This window comes from Sodiomyces alkalinus, assembly GCF_003711515.1.
Source record: "Sodiomyces alkalinus F11 unplaced genomic scaffold SODALscaffold_6, whole genome shotgun sequence".
NCBI classification, from domain to species: domain Eukaryota; kingdom Fungi; phylum Ascomycota; class Sordariomycetes; order Glomerellales; family Plectosphaerellaceae; genus Sodiomyces; species Sodiomyces alkalinus.
Genome location: NW_021167084.1, coordinates 1704151 through 1716330, shown reverse-complemented (window position 1 = coordinate 1716330; position 12180 = coordinate 1704151).

Sequence of the window (12180 nt, the reverse complement as noted above, 5' to 3'; positions counted from 1 at the left end):
ATATAAGTCGTGCTAGTACCGCTGTGGTGCCATAGGTATACCTTAGCGATATATCCTAATCGTCTCGATAAGTCCCCTTCGCTACTAAAAAGTAGTAATAGCGTCTTATAGATCTCTATAATACGTATATAGCAGTAAAGGCCGCTAATAATAACGGTATCGCTACTATAAGCGTCCCCCTTCGGTGCCGTGGTAGTTCCCTTACTAATAAGCTTTTAGGCTAAGGAGCGCCTAGGGACGGCGTCCCGGTCTTTTAGCCGGGCCCTAAACCGGGCGTTACCTTCCGGTCACGGCCGCGGCGGCACCGCGTCGGCGGAGGTGCAGGAGTTATCTCGCCAGATAAGGCGTCTAAAGGGCAAGATAAACCTAATTTTAGAATACTTTATAAGTAGCCTCCTTTCGGCCCCGTTACGGCCCCTGGCGGCGGTAGTTAGCTAACTAGTCCTTATAGGGCCTTATGTATATTAAGAGTAGTATTAGCGCTACCGAGGGCGACGAAGACGATAATAACTAGTAGCGCCCCGTGAATACTATACTAATACCGTCGGGGTCCCGGCTTATAGGACTCCCGTTAATAATCCGCTGGTTCGCTATACTGTTTCGTCCCCGCTCCGGTCTCGCTTCGGTATTATCTCTATTTTCGTAGGCCTCCGTGACTTCGAGGGTAAGGCGAAAGTCCTTAAGCCTCTTCCGTTATAGGAACCACTTAGCTATCGTCCCGGCTTCGGTATTATAGTCTAGTGCGTCGTATAAATCCCCTTTAGTTATAAGTAGTCTCCCCACGGCACCGAAAAGCTCTCTACGCTCTTCCTCGGTTACGTCCTAGCACTAAAGCATCACGTGCTCCGCTATTTCTACCCCCCCGTTACCGTAAGGGCACCGCGTGGTTAGGAATCCTAGCACTCTCGCTTTTACTAAGAAGGCTTATAGGCCTAGCTTTTCTAATCTAATTTAGGTAAGTGCGGCACTCTATAGCTTTAAGAGTCCTCTATATTTCCGGAGGGAGCGGTGTATCGGGGGGCGGCTGGGTACCGCTATGGCGTAGGTATAGGGCCTCCGTGCCTCTACCTAGGTTTAACCCTATTCCCTTATAAGGGCTTTCCTCGGGGCCGTGTTTCCGGCCTAGGTTATTAGGGCGTTAAGTTAGGCTATCCACGCGAGGGCCGTGTAGGTCCTATAGTGCCGATTCGGAACCGCTAAGGCTCTCGCTATAGCGTATACCCCGGCTAATATCTTATCCTCGGTTCCCTCCTCTTATATCCGGCGGACTTTTCGGGCACTTAGGCTTAAGAGGTATAAGTTAAGAGGGGGGATGAAGGTCTCTTTTTCGAGGACTCTAACCGGCGTGGCTTTATAGGCTCCGGCTACTAATCGAAGGCACCGGTTCTATACCGTTATAAGTGCCGCTATAGGGTCGTACCGGGGGCTAGCCCTTATCTTATATACAGTTAAGGTATAATAGACGATTATTAGTTATATTACTACGAGGTATAGTCTTTTTACATCCGCGAAGCTATACCCCTACGCTACCGCGCTAAGCCTTCAGAGGGCGTATATCTAGGTGGTTAGGCGGCTTTTTACCTCTTTAGTGTTTTATCGGAAGTCGAGCTTCCTATTAAGCTAAATGCCTAGGAACTTTATCGCCTCGGCTACCGGTACCGAAATGGCACTAAGGGGAAGCGGGGTAGGTAAGGGTTAGCGGGACTTCGTAAAGGGGATATAAACACACTTAGCTAATTCGAACTATAGTCTGCTCGCTATCTCCTATTCTAGGTATACCCTCTACGCGGCGGTAAGACGTGACCGCGTCTATACCTCTATCCTGCCGAAGGCGATAATATTTATATTATCGGTAAAACCTACTACTATCGTTTTAAGGACCCTTTCTAGCTCTTCGTATAGAGTAGAGATATAAAGGATAAAGAGAATAGGGGAGATCGGGGAGCTTTACGGTATACCCCCGCGGAGGTGCCGCGGGGGGGCCGTTTCTCTATTAAGTAGTAGCTAGGCTATACAGTCCCGGAGGAAGCTACTAATTAGGATATTAAGCCACCGGGGGTAGCCTTTCCTTTTAAGCACCTTAATAAAGCAGGAATAGGGGATAGTATCGAAAGCGCCTTTAATATCTAGTTAGAGTATTGAAGCAGTGCCGCTATAGGCCAAGCTCGCCCTTACGACCTCTATGGTTCTCTATACTACCGTCTCTAAACTTCGCCCTATCCGGTTACCTATCTATCCCTCCGGGAGGAGCCGATACTCCTCCGCTATAGTCGCGATCCGGTCGGTAAGTATCCCCTTAAGGACCTTACCTATTATACTAAGGAGTGATATCGGTCGCTAGCCCTTTACTATCCCGTAGTCGGCCGGCGGCCGGCCTTCCTTCTTTAGGACTACCACGGTAGCGTGGCGGCACCTCTTCAGGTAATAGCTCGCTTTAAGGCACGCTATAAAGATAGCGCTAAGTCTTTAGTATAGGGGGGGTCTATATACTTTTAAAAGCCCTGCTAGGAGTCCATCAGGACCTAGTACCGCCTAGGGTTTTATCTTCTTAAGGCGCCCCTATACGTCCGCTACGGTAATATCTCGGCGGATATCCTACCCCGGGGGGGATTCCGCATCTAAGGGCCTAAGGACGGTAGGGAGGGGGGGGGGGAAGAATTTCCGGTTTAGGACCTCGGCCTTCTCTGCGTGTATGGTTACCGGGTAGGCGCTATCGTCTCGGTATAATAGTAGTATTAACGGGGGGTCCGGTAATACGCCCCTTTTAGTTTATACCTACTTTTATAGCTGCTAGAGAAGGCTATCGTCCTTCCCGGTCAAGTAAAGCAGGTATCGCTAATATATCCGCTTCGCTACCGCCACGGCCTTATCCCGGCGCCTCTCTACTTCCTAGAACTCGTCCTAACGGTTCCGGGACTTCCTAGATATATATCTACGGTAGAGGCGCCTTACTTCCTGGGTAAGGTTAGTTAGCTCCGCGTTCCACTAAGGGGTAGATAGGCGTCTAGGGGTGCCCCTATAGCGGCGCGGCGCGGCCTTATCGGCTATAGTCGTAAGGTCTGCTATTAGGTTATCGAGTGCTAAGTCGATATCTTCTAGTAATATAAGGGGGCCGGTCTATTATAACCGCGTAGTAGTAAGCTAGGAGACCTATAAGGGGTCGAAGTCTTTCTAGACCTAGCGGGGCCTAGTTAGGTCCCGCGGTGGTATTATCGCGGTAGTCGGCGAGGCGTCCGTCTCTATAAGGATTCGGACCGTTTATGAGTAGTGGTTAGACCCGATTATAGTCTTATCCGGGCCGCTAAAGTTATAGCGGAGCCCTTACGTTACCTATATAAGGTCGATAGTGCTAGCCCGCCGGCCCGGACGGTGCTATATAGTTATTCCGGGGGGGTTACTAGGTCGAGGTTCTACCGGGTTATAAGGGTAAGCAGGGTATCGGCTTAGGGATAGTACCACGGTGGCTATAACTATAGGGGATAGTATAGGTTAAAGTCCTCTATAAGGACGTGTTGGCCCCGTAGCGGTGCCGTGTCGAATATATCTTATAGGGGCGTATTCTAGGGGATCCTTACCGACTAGTAGTTCTCTAAGTAGATCGATTGGATTATAAGGGTATCGTCTCCGGTCCCGAATATAACCGTATAAGTATCGCGGTAGGCCTACCACGTCTACGTATATAGCGGGTATCTCTTATAGATATATAGGAGGGCGCGGCCTCCTCCTTAGATTAGCCAGTATTCCCCTTAGGAGGAGTATACAGGGCTTTTCGTAAAGCGGTTAAGGCCGGGTTCCTAAATTACTATCACGTTATACTCGGCGCGGTACCAGAGCGGTAGCTCCCGTCGCGCCTAACTCCTCCTTATATTCCACGAAAGAATATAGATTTCTATTAATTAAAAGGGGGGGGGGGGGGGTTAAGATAATATACCCAGTATAACCGGGGTCTGGCTCTAGGGTTCCCACTACGGTGCCTTATCGGCCCTACAGGGGACTATATAAGCGCTTATCGGGCCTAGTATCGGGGAGCCCTCCTATCCCCTAGTCCTTTTCAGGGGCCGACCCCTACCTCTACAGAGGGGTTAGTCCTAGTCCTAGGCGATAATAATCGGGGGAAAGATCTACGGCTACCGCGGGTGTGCCGCTTTAGTCTAGCGGGTGATATCGTAGTCCCTGGCTTAGTACTTATACGCTTCGCGGGTCTTCTCGGCCTCCTTTTTTAGTAGTCGGTATAAATCGTTAAAAGTATTATAGTCTCCGGTATAGGCGGCGTAGCGGCGGGGGCGCCCTAACGTCGTAGCTTCGTAATATCCTAGGCCTTAGGGGTACGCCAATTCGGGCTTAGCGTAGTAGCGGTATACCCTCTCCGCTATAGGGTAGCTATTCGCTTGGTAGCCGAAGTGCAGGCACTTATAGCACCTTAGGAGGGTAAGGTCGGGGTCGTATAGTTTATAGATATAGCTGCCCCCCTTAAAGAGGAGGGTATTCCGGGTAAGGCTCGCTACCCTTTCCGGCGAAGCCGATTCGATAAGGAGGAGCGCTACCCTACCGGTGCCACGGCGGGGTACCCGTTATTATACTTAGGTGATTTTTACCTTGGGGTTCGTGTCCTATAGGGATACTAATAAGTCTTCTTCGGATAAGGCGTTAAGAACCTCCTGGGGGATAGCCTTAGCTAGCGTAGGGTAGGTGCGTACGGCTAGGGTGGCTCCTTTACTAAAGGCCTTCATAATCTATTATTCCTCGTGGGTGGCCTACTACTATACCCCTTCGGTAAAGGTAAGGCAGATATCTCCGCTCGGTAGCTTCCGTGCCGCTACGGTATTATATCGGGTAGTCGTGGCCTTCATAGCTTAGATAATCTCCTTTAGGGTCCTATCCTTAAGGGGCTAGTCTTCGGGGAGGGTTCCTTAGCGGATAATTAGTTCCCGGTAGTACTTAGTAGGGATCACTTTAGGGGGTACGGGGTCCCGCGGCGGTGCCGCTACGGGAGCCCGGGCTACGATATTAGCCTAGGTCTCTTTTATGCCGTTTATCCCTTTTTGGAGTTCCTCTCGGATAACGTGATAAACGATAGCGTATAGGTATGCTAGCGGTATCGTACTGGCGTCCTTACGGGTACTGCGTATCGTGATTAGTTCCTCTACTAGCTCTATAACCTATTCGATCGTGTTCCCGTTAGCCAATAAGGCCTGAATTTCTGCCTTAATCTTAGTTACTCTTAGTTTTAGGGGGCGCGGTAGTCCCCTTTCGGTCTTATATTGGTTCCGCGCTATTTCCCCCCGCGAGTAAGGGGGAGAACGCTTATATTACAAGAAGTAGGTCTATTACGAATTCTGCGTCGTCGCGGTCGGGATAACACTATCCCATGTTTCCTCCGATTATACCGTAGCGCCGGTATTACGGTGCCGCTACGATAGTATCCTAAGAGGGAGGCGGTGGTTATAATCTCCGTCCCGGTGGTTTTATCGATTTTACTCCTATTGTGCGCCCGTGGTTGTTATGTTTATAATCTGATGAATTTTGACTCTTAATAGTTATACCCGTAAATATAAAAGCTCGCCTATACTCTGCGTATTATTAGAATTCGGCGATCACGATGTTAGCGCAACCGAGTATAAGTGTCTCCCTAAATAGCCGAGTCTACTCCCTTAACTTTACGAGTTAGAGGCGCCTAAAGTCTTTATTAGATAATAAAGGCTCCGATAAAAGAGCGGGAGTAATAAAGCGAGCGTTCTTTTCCGCTACGATATTAAGAGGGACTAGGCCTAAAACCACCACCTCGCCTATAGCCTCGCGAGGAGGAGATAAGGTTAGTTATTCCGCCCTAATAGCGACCTCCTGTTACGACGGCTTCCGGTTCTTTATAGTATAGCAGACGATAGGGGACTAGCGTCGAGGTTTTAGTTTAAAATAAGAAGAGGATATTAACTAAAGAGTAGTAACTATCGTTCGTAGTAGTCTAGTCGTAGTTACATCGTAAAGACTAGGCGTCTTCTTTATAAGGTAGGTTTCAGCGTAGAATAATAGTCTAGGTAAAGACTTAGATTAATCGATGCCTTATTCTCTAGTAGAAGTAAGGCCTAGGATACTAAGGTATATATAGTATATTATTCACTCTTGCTTACCAGGCCCTTAGTAATCACTCCCTATGTTATTCACTCTTGCTTACTAGACCCTTGGTGATCACTCCCTATATTATTCTAAAGTATCCTTTCCCTGTATTATATAGCCTAACACGTGACTCCTTCCTAAGTTATCTTCTGGTTATATCTTAGTGCGGCGTCACGTACTAGGGTATCCTTCCTATATATTATATGTTAGGCCCGTTAGTCGTAATATTACCTCCCCTTTTCTAAGCGCTATCCTAGCGGTCGTATAAGTAGGCCGACCACGCCAGGTTCGTCATTTCCCTTATTTTTTCTTCTTTTCTTTTATAGCTAACTATTATATCCGACCGTGTACGGAAACGTTCTGCTAAAGCCTCGCTCTTTTATTCCACGCTCGATCGTTAAACTAAATCCGCGCTAATTAACGATTAGGGTTACGAGGTTATTCCTTATTCTTGTTACTTTGATCGTAATCTTAGCTATTTCGTTCTGGACGATCTTAATTATTATTCCTGTTATTACCGTGCCGGTCGCTCCTATAATTCTTCCCGTATCCCTATATCTTCTGGTTAGTATCTTTATTATCTCCCTCGGCTATCCTTACTCTAACGCTCCCCTCCTAGCTAGTCGAATCAACGCTAAGCTTAAGCGACTCGAAGAGGAGGAGAACCTCGCGGAAGAGGTCCTCCACGAATAATAGCAGAAGGCTCTAGAGCAGCAGCGCAAAACCGCCAAGACTCTAGCTAAACTCTCCCGCCTTCATCGTATACGTCTATAGCTCCGAAAGAAAGGTGTCGAAATAGTCCGAAGGGACCTTGTAAGTATAGAGGAGCTGGAGGAAGTAGAGCGGAAGGAAGCCGAGGCTTATCGTGCGGAGTCTAAGACTATAATGGCTACGTAGGCAGCAGGTACGGTTAACGTGGTTAATTAGAATCAGATTCCAGCGTAGGATAGGTGATTTTTCGGATATTAATTTTACGTAGACCGCGGTGTCTAGTTCCGGGTCCTGATAGTGTTTTATCGGTATTACTTTAGGAGTTACTTATAATAGATCAGGTTTTCTTTAGGTTCCTATATATTATCGCCGTGGTCGTAGTTTTTCCACTTAATAAAATATTCGGTGCCGTCTAGCATCTCTCGGTGATTAAGAATTCGTTCTGCTTTATACATATCGCTAGTATCGACCACGATTATATCTTATATTATTTTTATATTTTTTAGTACTAGTTTAAGTAGTGAAATATAGAAATTGTTATGTATTCTTATTATCGGAGGTAGTGATAGAATATAGTTCGTATCTGATTTTTTCTCTAGGATTTCGAATAGTCCTAGTTTTTTAAAATCTAATTTATCGCTTAGTCGTTATATTTTTATGTTTTTACGAATAAGGTAAACGCGGTCCCCCCTTAAAAGGGTTAGTCCTTTAATCCTTAATTAATTCGCGTACTTACTTATTCGTGTTCTGACTATCTTTAGGTCGGTTCGTAGTTTTTCGTGTAGTTTTTTTATACTTTCCACTATTTTTATTACTTTTAGCGTATCTAGTCCTTCTAAAGGTTTCCTAAATACTATCGGATTATATCCGTAGTTTACTTTAAATAGTGTTTTCTTTATTAACTCGTTTAACGAGCTATTATATACGAACTATATAAGCGGTACGTATTATACCTAATTATCTTATTCGTATCCTATATAGTATCGTAGGTATTATTCTAGGATTTAGTTTATAATTTCGGTTTATCCGTCGGTTATAGGGTAAAATACTATTAAGTACTTATATTTCGTCCCTAGCTAGCTTATAACTGCTTTCTAGAAGTTACTAGTGAATAATTTATCTCTATCTATAATAATCTTATATAGTATACTATAATCCCGGATTAGGCGGTCGAGGAAGATACTAGCTAGTTCCTCTGCTATAGTATTTTTAATATATAGAATATAAAGAGTGTATTTCGTGAATCGGTCGACGATTACGAATACGCTATTATAGGCGATTCTTATTACTAGATCTTTAGATATCGGAAATCCTGTTACGAAGTCTATCGTGATCGATTCCTAAGGTCTATTTACTACTAGTAATAGTTTTAGTAGTCCGTAAGGTTTATATCGGCTGCTCTTTACTTTCTAGTAAATATCGTAGTTACGAATAAAGTCCCTGACTCGTTCTTTAGTTCCTGTATAGCCGTATTATTATCGTAATCGGCGGTAGATCTTATAAACTCCTTAATATCTATATATTAGTAAGGCGCGTGCTTCTTTAAACATAGTGTCGGTTATCCGATTAATGCTATTTATTCCTCTATTTTTAAGAGTAAGAGCTTCTCCTTCCTATTAGAGTATAGCTTATAGTTTAGGTGATTTATTAGGTATTTCTAGTCGGCTAAGTGCGTCTACGTGGCTATTTTCGCTTCCTTTTATATATTAAATATCGAAGTTAAATTCGGATAGAAATTCTACCTATCGGATCTATCGTTTATTAAGAACCTTAGTAGTGGTGAATTACGTGAGGTTCTTATAATCCGTGTAGACCTATACCGGGTATTTTATTCCTGATAGATACGATCTCTATTCTTTAAAGGCTTCGATAATAGCTATTAGTTCTTTATCGTGGATCTAATAGTTAAGTTCTGGTCCACTAAGTTTTTTTGATATAAAGGCTATAGGATATAGTCTTCCTTCTACGTCGCGTTATCCGAGTAATACTCCTAGAGCCTAGTCGGATACGTCTATTTCGAGTTTATATTCTTTATCGGGGTTTAGTATTACTAAGATAGGTTCGCTGGTAACCTTTCCTTTAAGGGCTTAGAATACTTCTTCTATTCTTTGGTTCTATTCGAAGTCAAGCCCTTTTTAAGTTATTTTAGTAAGGGGATAGTAATCTTACTATAGTCCTTAATAAACCGTTAATAGTAGTTAACGAGTCCGAGGAAAGACTAAATATCGCGAACGTTCTACGGCTATAGCTATTTAAAGACGTATTAGATTCTCGCCTTATCTATACAGATTTCGTTAAGTTATATCGTGTATTCTAAAAAGTTAACTTCTTACGTGTGGAATTACACCTTTTCTGGTTTAATTAGTAGGTTAGCGTTTTATAGGAGTTATAGGATTATATAAACGTATTATCGGTATTCTTCGAGTATTTCGGAGAAGATAAGAATATCGTCTAGGTACACTATAATAAAATAGTTTAGATACTTCCTTAGGATATCGTTAATAAGCGTTTAGAACGATACCGGCGTATTTATTAATCTAAAGGGTATAATAAGGTACTCGAAATATCCTTATTTTATTCGGAATACTATTTTCTACTCTTCTCCTTCCTTAATCCTAATTAAGTTATAGGCTCCTTTTAAGTTAAGTGCTATAAACTATTATACTCTAACTAACTAATCTTATATCTCCGAGATAAAAGGTAATAGGTAGCGGTTCTTAATAATTATCTTATTAAGTTATTAATAGTCGATATATAGTCGTAGTTTACCGTTTTTCTTTAGTATAAATAGGATAGGGTATCCTGCTAATAACTATAATACTCTAATATAGCCTTTTACTACTATTTCTTTAAGATATTCTTCTAAGGTATCTAATTCCTTTTAATTTAGTTTATAGATTAAAAAGAATTTCGGGTATATACCCTCCTTAAGGGGTATCTCGTGATCGTAGTATCGATATTTTAGTAATCTAGTTTCTAGATTTTCGGTAAATAGCTTTCCGTATTTACGGTATTCTAGTAATACCTTAGCGAGTCTATCTTAATCGCCTTCCGCGAGTCCTTTTTCTACTTAGATAATCTAATAGATTCCTTTAATAATATTTATTACGCGTTGGTTATTATACCGTCGCTGCTATCTTAAAGTCTTTCGTACTTCTTTTGCCTTAGTCTCTAGTTTTTAGCGGCTATCTAAGTCTCCCTAAGGTTCCTTCGTCGGTAAGTCTTTCTGCTATTTTTAACGGATATTAGGATCGGGTAAGGTTTCCTTTATAGTCTTCTACTTACTCTCTAATCTCTATTAGAGCTAGCTAAGCTTTTAGTCTATATCAGGATTCCACTTATTAAATTATAGCTTACTAAGGATAATATCCTTATAGCCTATATCGTATATATCGAACTTTATTACTTTAGTCTTATTCTGAATTTTAACCTAAAGGTGTATAGTCTCCTAGCTAATAATGACTTTTTCTTAGGACTAGTTCTTTCCCGTATACGGAGTAATTTTATACTCGTTTTCTAGGTGTTTTCTAACCTAGGGTATAAAGAACTTTCTCACGGCTACTAGTAAGATAAAGTTTCCTGCTACGCCTATATCTAATAGTGCGTTTATCTTATATTTATCAAGTCGTATTCTAATATAGTAATACCCTATACTACTATGTGTTATAGAGTATATCTATCGAGTACCTCTCGCGTACTCCTTACGATTGTATACTCCTAGTTTTTTACCTATTTAGCTCGGTATTCGAGGGATATTTCTTTATCTAAGAACCTATAATAGATTAAGAGCTATTCTATTTATCGTAGACGCTTATCGAGGGCCTAGAAGCGTGATTCCTAAGCTTCTTAGTCTTATTCTAGTTATCGGATTTTCTTAGTAACGTGTACTATATAGCTAATAGTTCTGTATTCGTCTAACCGGTATTCGTAGTAGTTATTTTTAGGTAGTTAGAGGCGAATTTCGCGTCCTTTATCCCTGGTTTCCATAATAACCTAGTTATCACGTTATCTCTTCGAATAGACTCTATCTTCTAGGGTTCGTTCTTTATTCCGTGGCTAAAAGTTATGAGCCTGTTTACGTTCCTTATACGTAGGGTATATATCCTCGATATAATTTACTTAAAGGATTAAGCTATAGCCTAGATAGTTAGCGTGTATTATCTATTCTCTCTTATACGTTTAGTACTCGGGTGATTAATTATCCGGTCCTTATAGGGTTATTATTAGGCCGGTAAAGGTATCTTAGTCTTCCTAAGTATAGTAAGGTCGTTAATATATAGTTTATTACTATTCTTTACTAGTATCCGTGGGTGCTTTACGGTAGGCGTTATTAAAGCTAAGTTTAGTAAAATGGACTTAGTGGGTTTATCTAAGGGGTTCTTCTATAAGCTAGTCGAGTATTCGTAGCTAGATAGCTTCCTCCTTAATTAGGTTAGCTACTTTTATAAGTTAATACTAGAAGTTCTTATTACTATCCGGAACTCTATCGGACTCTGTTTCCTAATCTTATTCCTTAAGTTTAGCGATTTCCTCCTATACGTAACATGTATAATTTTCTTTCTTAAGCTATTATTTCTTTTCGGGAGTGAGTCCTACTTCCTAGAGGGCGCTAAAGCCTCCACTGCTAGTATTCGTGTGGACTTCCTATTTCTTCTGGATCTTTAAGATCTGCTTCTATCTTTTAGCTTCTTCCTTTATCTATCCGCGTTCCTAAAGAATTTCCATAGTAGTTTATAAAGCTAGTCTATCGTTATCCTAGTCCGGGATTTTAATGCTATAGTCGTTATCGTACTCGTTACTAGATACTATAGCTAGTATCTTTTAGGGTCTTTTAGGGTAGTATTTAGCTCCGTCCTTCTCTAATTAGTATACTAGATAATAGTTATCGTAGTAGGTTATTTAATAGAGGTTAGCGTGTAGTGTTTTATCCTTATAAATTTCTAGGTATCTAATAGCGTTAATTTCCTTCTAGATTTTCTCTCTTCTAATCGCGTTAGCCTATTATTACGATCGTTCTCTTTTAGGCTATTAGTAATTACGTGCGAAGTGGCCTATTTTATCGTAATTATAGTATTTAACTTTGCTTATATCTTTCCTGCCCTGCTTATTATTCTATCGGTTAATATTATCGAGCTTTATAGGACTACTATAGTATCTATACGAGGTATTCCTAAATTAGTATAGGTATAGTTACTTTCTACTAGTATTAGCTTAGTTCCTCTTATAGTAAGTAGTGTGTATTATAGTATTCGAGTTCTAGCATTTCTTTGTTTATTATTTAAATTATCGGTTATTAATCCGAATAGCTATAGCTATAAACGTGCTAAAATCTTCTAGGCGGTTAAGCTTATATAG